This window comes from Mus musculus, chromosome 9 (assembly GCF_000001635.26).
Source record: "Mus musculus strain C57BL/6J chromosome 9, GRCm38.p6 C57BL/6J".
Lineage (NCBI taxonomy): Eukaryota > Metazoa > Chordata > Mammalia > Rodentia > Muridae > Mus > Mus musculus.
This window is the reverse complement of record NC_000075.6, coordinates 9,424,898-9,435,327: the sequence shown is the minus strand read 5'-3', so window position 1 is coordinate 9,435,327 and position 10,430 is coordinate 9,424,898. Positions and strand designations below refer to the sequence as shown.

The 10,430-nt window shown below is 39.9% G+C and overlaps 1 pseudogene; it reads right to left on the bottom strand.

Annotated features, from left to right (window-relative positions):
* Window positions 1-456: 456 nt before the first annotated feature.
* Gm47333 lies at window positions 457-736 on the bottom strand (annotated as a pseudogene).
* Window positions 737-10,430: the final 9,694 nt, after the last annotated feature.

Sequence of the window (10,430 nt, the reverse complement as noted above, 5' to 3'; positions counted from 1 at the left end):
GTTGGAATTTTGATGGGGATTGCATTTAATCTGTAGATTGCTTTTGGAAAGATAGCCATTCTTACTATATTAATCCTGCCAATCAATGAGCATGGGAGATCTTTCCATCTTCTGAGATCCTCTTCAATTTCTTTCCTCAGAGACTTGAAGTTCTTATCATACAGATCTTTCCTTCCTTAGTCAAAATCATGCCAAGTTTATTTTATATTATTTGAGACTATTATGAAGGGTGTTGTTTCCCTAATTTCTTTTATTTTTTTAATACTTAATGTGGTAAAAATACAGCAAAATAGGTTTTTGTTGTTGTTGTTGTTCAAAGACCAAAATATATACTGTTCTGGTCATGGTTCTAAGGGTGGTTTAGTAGTCTCTGGCTCCTCAATTGTGCAGTGTGTAATGTAGCTTGGCTTCAACCCGGCTTCTCCAGCTTCAGTCATTTATCAAAGCTATAATCATACTTTAGAGATACAAGAAGAAACAGAGCAGGTAGAAGCCAAGCTTGATCATGGCTTCTTTCATGTGTGACTTTAACTGTCCCTGGTTGTGTATTTCTGTTGGATCAAATACTCCCGTGTTACCACTTGGCACCATAATGAACCTAGTTTAATTTTGAGCAACATGATCTTGCATTAATGTAATCACATTGTAAATCAGACAAGGTAATGATGAAGTAGACGGAAAGGAAGATAAGTGTGCAACAGTCGAGGAGCAAGAAGAGGAACACCACCGCCTCCATCCTCCACTGCAGCTCCGCCCATCAAACCAGCTACAGGCCTCGCCACAGGGACAGGTGTCATGCCATTTCCCTAATTTCTTTCTCAGCCTGTTTATCCTTTGTGTTGAGAATGGCCACTGATTTGTTTGAGTTAATTTTATATCCAGGTACTTTGCTGAAGTTGTTTCTCAGGTTTGGGACTTCTTTTGTGGAATTTTTAGGGTCACTTATATATACTAGCATATCATCTGCAAATAGTGATACTTTGACTTCTTCCTTTCCAATTTGTGTCCCCTTGGTCTCCTTTTGTTGTCTAATTGCTCTGGTTATGAATTCAAGTATTGTATTAAATAGGTAGGGAGAAAGTGGGCATCCTTGTCTAATCCCTGATTTTAGTGGGATTGATTCAAGTTTGTCTCCATTTAGTTTAATGTTGGCTACTGGTTTTCTGTATATTGCTTTTATTAAGATTAGGTATGAGCCTTGAATTCCTGATCTTTCCAAGACTTTTATCAAGAATGGGTGTTGGATTTTTTCAAATGCTTTCTCAGCATCTAATGAGATGATCATGTGGTTTTTGTCTTTGAGTTTGTTTATATAGTGGATTACATTGATGGATTTCTGTATATTATACCGTTCCTGCATCCCTAGGATGAAGCCTACTTGATCATGATGGATGATCATTTTGTTATGATCTTGGGTTCAGTTTGCAAGAAGTTTATTATTTTTGCATCAATGTTCTTAAGGGAAATTGGTCTGAAGCTCTCTCTCTTTTTTGGGTCTTTATGTAGTTTAGGTACCAGAGTAATTGTGGCTTCATAGAATGAACTGGGTAGAGTACCTTCTGTTTCTATTTTGTGGAATAATTTGAGGAGAATTAGAATTAGGTCTTCTTTGAAGGTCAGATAGAACTCTGCAATAAACCCATCTGGTCCTGGGCTTTTTTTTTTTTTTTTTGGTTGAGTGAGTATTAATGACTGGTTCTATTTCATTAGTAGATATGGGATTGTTTAGATCTGATCCTGTTTAACTTTGGTACCTGGTATCTGGTTCATTCAGGTTTGCCAGTTTTGTTGAGTATAGCCTTTTGTAGTAGGATCTGATGATGTTTTATATTTCCTCAGGTTCTGTTGTTATGTCTCTCCATTTCTGATTTTGTTGATTCTTTGTATAGTTCTTTTTGTTTCTACTTGGTTGATTTCAGCCCTGAGTTTGATTATTTCATGCTGTCTACTCCTCTTGGGTGAATTTGCTTCCTTTTTGTTCTAGAGCTTTTGGGTGCATTGTCAAGCTGCTAGTGTATGCTCTCTCTTGTTTCTTTTTGGAGGCACTCAGAGCTATGAGTTTTCCACTTAGGACTGCTTTCATTCTGTCCCATAAGTTTGGGTATGTTGTGGCTTCATTTTCATTAAACTCTAAAGAATCTTTAATTTCTTTCTTGACCACAGTATCATTGAGTAGAGTGTTGTTCAGCTTCCATGTGAATGTTGGCTTTCTATTATTTTTGATGTTATTGGAGATCAGCCTTAGTCTGTGGTGATCTGAGAGAATGCATGGCATATTTTCAGTATTTTTGTATCTGTTGAGGCCTGTTTTGTGACTGATTTTATGGTCAGTTTTGGAGAAGGTACCATGAGGTGCTAAGAAGAATTTATATCCTTTTGTTTTAGGATAAAATATTCTGATATCTGTTAAATCCATTAGGTTCATAACTTCTTTTAGTTTCACTGTGTTTCCATTTAGTTTCTGTTACCAAGATCTGTCCATTGATGAGAGTGGGGTGTTGCACCCACTATTATTGTGGGTGGTGCAATGTATGCTATGAGCTTTACTATAGTTTCTTTAGTGAATGTGGATGAACCTGCATTTGGAGCATAGATATTCAAAATTGAGAGTTCATCTTGGTAGATTTTACCTATGATGAGTATGAAGTGGCCCTAATTATCATTTTGATAATTTTAGGTTGAAAGTTGATTTTATTCGATATTAGAATGTCTACTCCAGCTTGTTTCCTCAGACCGTTTGCTTGGAAAATTGTTTTCCAGCCTTTACTGAGGTAGAGTCATTCTTTGTGCCTGAGGTGAGTTTCATGTATGCAGCAAAATGTTGGGTTCTGTTTATGTAGCCAGTCTGTTAGTCTATGTCTTTTTACTGGGGAATTGAGTCCATTGATATTAAGAGATATTAAGGAAAAGTTGTTGCTTCCTGTTATTTTTGTTGTTAGAGTTGGGATTCTGTTCTTGTGGATATCTTCTTTTAGGTTTGTAGAAGGATTACTTTCTTGCTTTTTCTCGGGGTTAATTTACCTCCTTGTGTTGGAATTTTCCCTTTTTTATCCTCTGAAGGGTTGGATTCATGGAAAGATATTGTATAAATTTGGCTTTGTCATGGAATACTTTTGTTTCTCCATCTATGGTATTTGAGAGTTTTGCTGAGTATTGTAGCCTGGGCTGGCATTTGTGTTCTCTTGGGGTCTGCATAACATCTGTCCAGGATCTTCTGGCTTTCATAGTATATAGTGAAAAGTCTGGTGTAATTCTAATAGATCTGCTTTTATATGTTACTTGACCTTTTTCCTTTACTGCTTTTAATATTCTGTCTTTATTTAGTGCATTTCTTGTTCTGATTACTATGTGTCAGGAGGAATTTCTTTTCTGGTCCAGTCTATATAGAGTTCTGTAGGATTCTTGTATGTTCATGGGCATCTCTTTCTTTAGGTTACGAAAGTTTTCTTCTATAATTTTGTTGAAGATATTTACTGACCATTTAAGTTGAAAGTCTTTATTCTCATGTATATCTATTATCCTTGGTTTGGTCTTCTCATTGTGTCCTGGATTTCCTGGATGTTTTGAGTTAGGATCATTTTGCATTTTCTTTGATTATTGTGTCCATGTTTTCTATGGAATCTTCTGCACCTGGGATTCTCTCTTCCATCTCTAGTATTCTGTTGCTGATGTTTGCGTCTATGATTCCTGATTTCTTTCCTAGGATTTCTATCTCCAGAGTTGTCTCCCTTTGGGTTTTCTTTATTGATTCTACTTCCATTTCTAGATATTTCATGGTTTTGTTCAATTCCTTCACCTCTTTGTTTGTGTTTTCCTGTAGTTCTTTAAGGGATTTTTGTGTTTCCTCTTTAAGGACTTCTACCTGTTTAGCAGTGTTCTCCTATATTTCTTTCAGTGAGTTATTAATGTCCTTCTTAAAATCCTCTCCCAGCATCATTAGATATGATTTTAAGTCTGAATTCTGCTTTTTATCTGTGTTGGGGTATCCAGGACTCGCTTTGGTTGGAGTGCTGGTTCTGATGATGCCGAGTGGTCTTGGTTTCTGTTAGTACGAGTCTTACATTTGCCTTTTGCCATCTGGTAATCTCTGGTGTTAGATGTTCTAGATGTCACTGGTTAGAGCTTCTTCCTCCTGTGATTCTGTTAGCTTCTGTCATCACTCCTGTTAATCCAGCTCTCTCCTGAGTCCCAGAGTTCAGAGAACTAGCTGCAGGCTAGCTCTGCTCTGGTGAGGAAAGTGCCCAGAGGTATGGGTCTCAGCCCTGCCTCCAGGCTGAGGATGAAGGCCAGAAGGGACACTGTCCATGAAGCTCTTTTGCTTCTGCAACCCGCATGCTCTCCTGCATAGACTGTTCTCTGAGAGACCCAGGATAGAAGATGACAGTCTCACCTGAGTCCTGGGGTCAGAGCCTTACATATATGTTAAATGTGATAGAAGTGGTATTGTCAACAGAAGAGAGAGGCTAATAGAAGGGGAAGAAAGGAGAAGATGGAAAAATTGATGGGAGAAACAAGAATGTGCTAAACTAAATATGTATCTAAGAGCATGTGGGAAAGGCAGGAAGGAAAGAAGGAAGGCAGAAAGGAGGAAGGGAAGGAGGGAGGAAGGGAGGAAAGGAGGGAGGAAGGGAGAGAAGGAGAGACAGACAGAGAGATGGAGAGGGAGAAAGAAAGAAAGAAAGAAAGAAAGAAAGAAAGAAAGAAAGAAAGAAAGAAAGAAGAAAGGAAGGAAGGAAGGAAGGAAGGAAGGAAGGAAGGAAGGAAGGAAGGAAGGAAGGAAGGAAGGAAGGAAAGAAGGAAGGAGGAAGAAAGGAAGAAAGAAAGAAAGAAAGAAAGAAAGGAAGGAAGAAGTTAAATCACTTTATGTCTATTTTTAATCCTTTTAAAAATGAGACTATCTCAAAGCAGATGAATCTTTAAATCCCTTGAATGCTAGTGAGATGGCTTAGTGACTAGAGGAGATTATAGTCAAGTCAAACAACTTTAGTTCAGTCTCATGGTCTATGTAGTGAAAGGGGGCAGCTGGCTTCCTCAAGATGCCTCTGACTTCCACATGCAACACTGTGACATGTATACATCTTCACATATCCACATGCACAAAAGAAAGAAAAGAGAAAGAGAGGAGAGGATGAAAAGAAGGAGGAAGGGAGGGACATAATTTTTTAAAAAGAAATCATTCTGAAAAGGAATAATACCAAACGATATTTTATAGCCATTGGAGTCTGAGACCTCCAGTGTGTTCTGATCTACTTTCCCTATTTTTACACACACAAGGACAAGTTCACAGAGGTAAAGCAATGTGTGTTGCCATGATAGGGATTCCTTCTATTTTGGTGCAATGCTTTCTCTGTTATTTAATCAGAACTGAAGATTTATTGACCGTTTCATATGTGGGTTGTAAAGAGACTCAAAATGTCCCCCACTGACCCTAACTCATGTCTCATAATTCCTTCCCCTTGAGTGGGTCTGTACTTAATAGCAAATTAGACATGGTCAGGCTTGGCGTACATTGGATGGACTGACATCCCTCATAATCCATAGCTTCTAAAACACATGCTGGAAACAGCAGGAGTTGAATTGCTATTCAGAAGGATGGGACCTGAGTCTCCCTCTGCCCATAGAAAGAGATGTGACACCCAGAACTGATTAGAAGGCCATTACTGGCTTAAGGTGCCCTAAACCTTAATACTTCTATATGTAACTTGAGACTTTGATGAAGAACAAAGATGTACTGTTGCTCCCTCCTATAAGTGGCAGTCCAAGCTGGCCAGTCAACAACCTGGACAAGGCAAAGCCCTACAGGAAAAGTGCTTGTTCTAGAAGTTTTAAAGGATAGTATATTAACCTAAATGTGGACTTGCATAAGAGTCCTCTGTCCTGATCTCTCCTTCTCTGTAGCAAACCCCCTTGTCTTTTGTACTCTCTCCTCTGAATTCTTTCAGTAGACACTAGATCTGGAGTTTTGCTGAGATATGAATGACTGATATCACTGAAATAGCACAAAGATAATAACTGTAATGTTGCCACCTCATGAGGTGGGATTCTAATTTCTGAAGTAGCACAGTTCACAATGACTTTAAAATGCTTTCATATCAGTCACCTGTAGCTTTCTGTAAGAAGTCAGTAGCTACTATAACAGGACATTGAAATGTGTACGTGATCATCATGCTGTTTTGCTTACAATTTTAAAATGACTTACAAGTGAAAACAAGCATACCAAATTCAGAAATGTTACTAGAATGATGACAGGCTGATATCTATCTAATAGGAAATTTTAAATATATAAGTATATATTTTTATGAGTTGTTTTTAAAATCATTTATTTGTTTATATTTCAAATGATATCCCCCTTCCCTCTTTCCCCTCTACAACCCCCATCCCATTCCCCCCTCCCCTTTGCCTGTATGAGGGTGCACCTCTACCCACTCCCACCTTATTGCTCTAGCATCTCCCTACTCTGGGCCTTCGAGCCTCTACAAGACCAAGGGCCTCCCCCCATTAATGCCAGATAAGGTCATCCTCTGCTACATATGTAGCTGGAGCCATAGATCCCTCTTTGGCTAGTGGTTTAGACCCTGGGAGCTCTGGGTGATCCAGTGGTTAGTTGATATTGTTCTTCCTATGGGGTTGCAATCTCCTACAGCTCCTTCATTCCTTTCCCTAGCTCTTCCATTGGGGTCCAGAGTCAATCTGATGGTTGGCTGTGTGTATCTGCATCTGTATTGGTCAGGTGCTGGCAGAATAGCTCAGGGAACAGCCAGACTGGCTCCTGTCAGCAAGTGATTCTTGACATCAACACTTTTTGTTCCTGCCTTTCTTTTGGACAGGAATAATTCTGGGTTAAAATTTTTGGGATAAGTGTGTGGCCCACCCCTAAACTGGGGACTATGCCTGTTTATGAGAGGTGGTCTTTACAGGTTCTAGCTCCCCTTTGTTGGGTATTTTGGCTAAAGTCATCCCCATTGGGTTCTGGTAGCCTCTTGCTTCCCTGGCATCTGGGACATTCTAGTGGCTACCCCAGCTCCCCATCCCCCACTGCTACATATTTCTATTCAATTTCCTGACCCTCTGTACCTCTCTTCTGTCTCCCTTCAACACCCTTGATTGTCCTGTTACCCCCTCCATGCAGAACTGAAGTTTCCACACCCTTGTCTCCCTTCTTCTTAGGCTCCATATGGTTTGTAGGTTGTATCTTGGGTATTCTGAGCTTTTGGGTTAATATCTACTTACCAGTGCATACATGCCAAGTATGTTCTTTTGTGTCACGGCTACCTCACTCAGGATGGTATTTTCTAATTCCATCCTCTTGCCTAAGAATTTTATGAACTCATTGTTAATAGCTGAATAGTACTCCATTGAGTAAATGTACCACATTTTCTGTATCCATTCTTCTGTTGAGGGAAGTCTCAGTTATTTCCAGCTTCTGGTTATTACAAATGAGGCTGCTATAAACACAGTGGAGCATGTGTCCTTGTTATATGTTGGAGCATCTTCTGGGTATATGCCCAGTAGTGGTATAGCTGGGTCTTCAGGTTGAACTATTTCCAGTTTTCTGAGGCACTGTTAAATTGATTTCCAAAGTGGTTTTACCAGCTTGCAATCACACCAGCAATGGAAGAGTGTTCCTCTTTCTCCACATCTTCACTAGCACCTGCTGTCATCTGAGTTTTTAATCTTAGACATTCTGATCAATGTGAGGTCAGGGTTGTTTTGATTTTCATTTCCCTAATAACGAATAATGTTAACTAAGGATGTTAAAATTTTCTTTAAGGGTTTGCTTCTCAGCCATTCAAGATTCCTAAGCTGAGAATTCATTGTTTAGCTCTGCACCCCATTTTTGATAGGGTTATTTGATTCTCAGGACTCTACCTTCTTTATTTCCTTGTGTCTTTTGGATATTAGCCCTCTATTGGATGTAGTGAGTGTAAAGCTCTTTTCCCAATCTGTAGATTGCCATGATAGCACATTGCTACTTTTTGATTTTTATAGATGAGAAAATGTTTTAATTTGTATAAATTTATTTGTGCATGTGATTGTGTGTGTGAGAGAGAGAGAGGGTGAAAAAGAGAAAGACAGAGAGAGACAGAGAGAGACAGAGAGACAGAGAGTGAACAGATGCCATAGCATTTGTGGAGAATGATTCTCAAAACTGGTTTCCCTCCTTCTGTGATAGGGTTCTGTGGATGGATCTCAGATCACCAGTTTGGTGACTTTACTCATTGAGATATCTCTGCAGTCCCTAGAGATGGGCTTTTTGGCATTATTTTTATGATCCCAAAGGGAAAAGGGAAGATAACCTCTTGATTTAAAGTCTGCTCTGTGAGGTTAAATGTGCTACCATCTGCTGAGAGCTGCAAGTGAAAGACATGCACATGAGCTTCCTCTGCTTTGTTCACCCCAATGAACTGAGACACAAATCTTGGCAACTCTTTTTGCATTTAAAAGTTGTCTTGATTTTAAACTTCATCAAAAACCCACTGGACTGTTACTTACTTAGTCACTCAGGCAGCCAGGAAGGGACTGTCCTTTGTAGTCAGCCAGAAGGCAGCTCTGGATCACACTGGTCAGATGTGAGCATATATGTGAGACCTAAAAGCCCTGCCTCTCCATGGTGACACATTTCTTTTAACAAGACTACGTCTCCATGAATACCTCCTAATAGTACCATTTCTGATGAACCAAGCATATTTAAACCACCACACTCAGTAATAGGCTGGGAAGATACTAAGCTCTGCTTCAGATATCTGATTCTAAAGTTAACTAGGGGTAAGAAATATTTAAGTGTTGGGTGAGAAGGTTTCAAATTGAGGATGACCTTGGACATTAGTCAATTAGATTTCTACACTTCAAAAATGAGCATGCTGAAGAAGTCCACTGTCACAAAGGATGTCATTTATTCCATATTAATAAAATCATGGCCAGAGAGATCAAGTGGGCTGTTCAAATTGCAAAGCCAGTTGAATGTAAAGCCAATTGGTTGTAGCTTAAATCTAACTCTGAAGTTTAGTTCTCTGCTATGACACCATTCTGCCTTCCAAAGGAAGCTATCAGATGTAAGCTCATAGCCTTCAAGGGTTCACAACCAAAGTGCTCTGTTGAGCACAGACCATGGTAAGCCAGAGTAGTACAGATGTGCTTTCCCAAATGAGTATCCCACATTGTTCAAAATACCTTGCTCAGGTATTTGCATTCATTCTGAATTTCTGTCAATTATGGAACAATTCTATATGTTATGTTTCATTTTTAACTGAATTAAAATTCCTTTTGATGCAATTACAGAACCAAGTCCTCTGATAGATAACCACACAGAAGCTGGAGTTGATCTCCTTAACTGATGTACTCACTAGGATGGTATAAAGTGTCTGTGATATGATATGGAGTCTCGCCAGCAAGGACACACACAGGACACACACGGGTTCTTCTGCAGCATAGCTTTAATGCATCTCGAGAGAAAGATCATCAGCTTCTGGGGGAGGAGGCCCAGAACACAGGAAGCTCGGTCCTTAAATAGCCCACAAGAGGGGTTGGAGACATATTTTACCCTGACTGGCTGCTCACTATCAGCCCAGATGATGCCACGGGACAGGCAGGGCACAAGGAATGGAAAAATACCCCAGCACATACGCAGACTATTTGTTTACTAGTTAGAACACCAGATATCAGTGCCATCTTGTAATGGCGATTGCAAGGGCGGCTCCTCACAGTTTAATGGTTTGTTTCCATTGTCAATCTGATTGTCTTTCCAAATGCTCAGGGCATCCAAAGAAATAATTTGCACATGTCTCAAAGGACATTTCCAGAGGACTAACTTAAGAGGAAGCCCTTCCTCCAATGTGGACAACACCATCTTTTGGACAGAAATCATAGGATGGATGAAGGTGTGAGCAGATGGTAGAAATCCAAGACAGCAATGGCCTGTTCTTTTCTGTGCCTCTGGTCTGCAGGGATGTGAGCTATCAGTCTTACACCCTGCTGCTGTGGTGTTCACACTGTGATGGGCTGCTTCTTCGAACCATGTGCAAAAGTAAGCACCCCTAAAGTGCTGCTCAGTGGTCATTTGGTCACAGGAATGAGAAAAGTACCTAACAAAAAGGGGGCATGAATAGGACCATGCTGCCTATCTCTATAATAGCCCACTGAAAGAACTCATGCATGATCATAATCTAAGAAAGGAACTGAAAGGTGGGGCACAAATGACTGGACCTCCACTGGGTATTTCCAAAGGGAAATTCTTGGCTGGACCAGTGGAAGATACAGAAGGCTGTCCCATGCATGCTGTGCAGTCCCATCGTTCTGAGGTGGAATCCACCTGCAGTCATTTTGCCTTTTTATGCTTGATATAATCACCATAGCACAGGTTTGTTTAAGACAAAAAAGAACATGGCATCAAGAACTTGGAAATATAGACTTGGAACAAGGAAACTTTTAGT